Consider the following 468-nt stretch of genomic DNA (forward strand, 5'->3'; position numbering starts at 1 on the left):
CTTTGAAGAGTTTTATATGCTTTTAAATCTCTTTGGGTTGTTAAACTTGAAGTAAACAAATATTTCATTTGAGAAAAGTATGTTTATTCAAGATTTTATCCTTGCAGGTATCTGTAAGGTTCATTTGTCAGAGAGTGACAGATGATGTGTTAATGACTGTTGATTTATTGTATATGATTAATAAATATTCTCTGGAACATTCCATTTCCCAAATTAATTTGACTTTACATTATTATAAGTAATCTGATCTTCCATCAAGAAATTAAGGGAAAGTTTATTTTTGAAATTTTAACTAAAAATGTGAGAAATATATTGCTAAAGATGTAAGAAATATGAAAAGAAAAAAAGTGCTTTCAAAATGATAATGATAATTATAATAATATGACTGTGTATTAAATACCAGCTTGATTTGCTGAAGTGAAAATGGACTCTGCAATTTATCATGTTAAATTTGTGCATTATTTTCTG

The 468-nt window shown here is 25.9% G+C and overlaps 1 protein-coding gene across 1 annotated transcript in view; it reads left to right on the plus strand.

Annotated features, from left to right (window-relative positions):
* LOC119594178 (glycine N-methyltransferase-like) overlaps positions 1 to 468 on the plus strand; it is a gene marked incomplete in the record, with an annotated part of 10,165 nt that overhangs the window by 1,006 nt on the left and 8,691 nt on the right.

The sequence above is a fragment of the Penaeus monodon genome, chromosome 33 (assembly GCF_015228065.2).
Source record: "Penaeus monodon isolate SGIC_2016 chromosome 33, NSTDA_Pmon_1, whole genome shotgun sequence".
NCBI lineage: Eukaryota > Metazoa > Arthropoda > Malacostraca > Decapoda > Penaeidae > Penaeus > Penaeus monodon.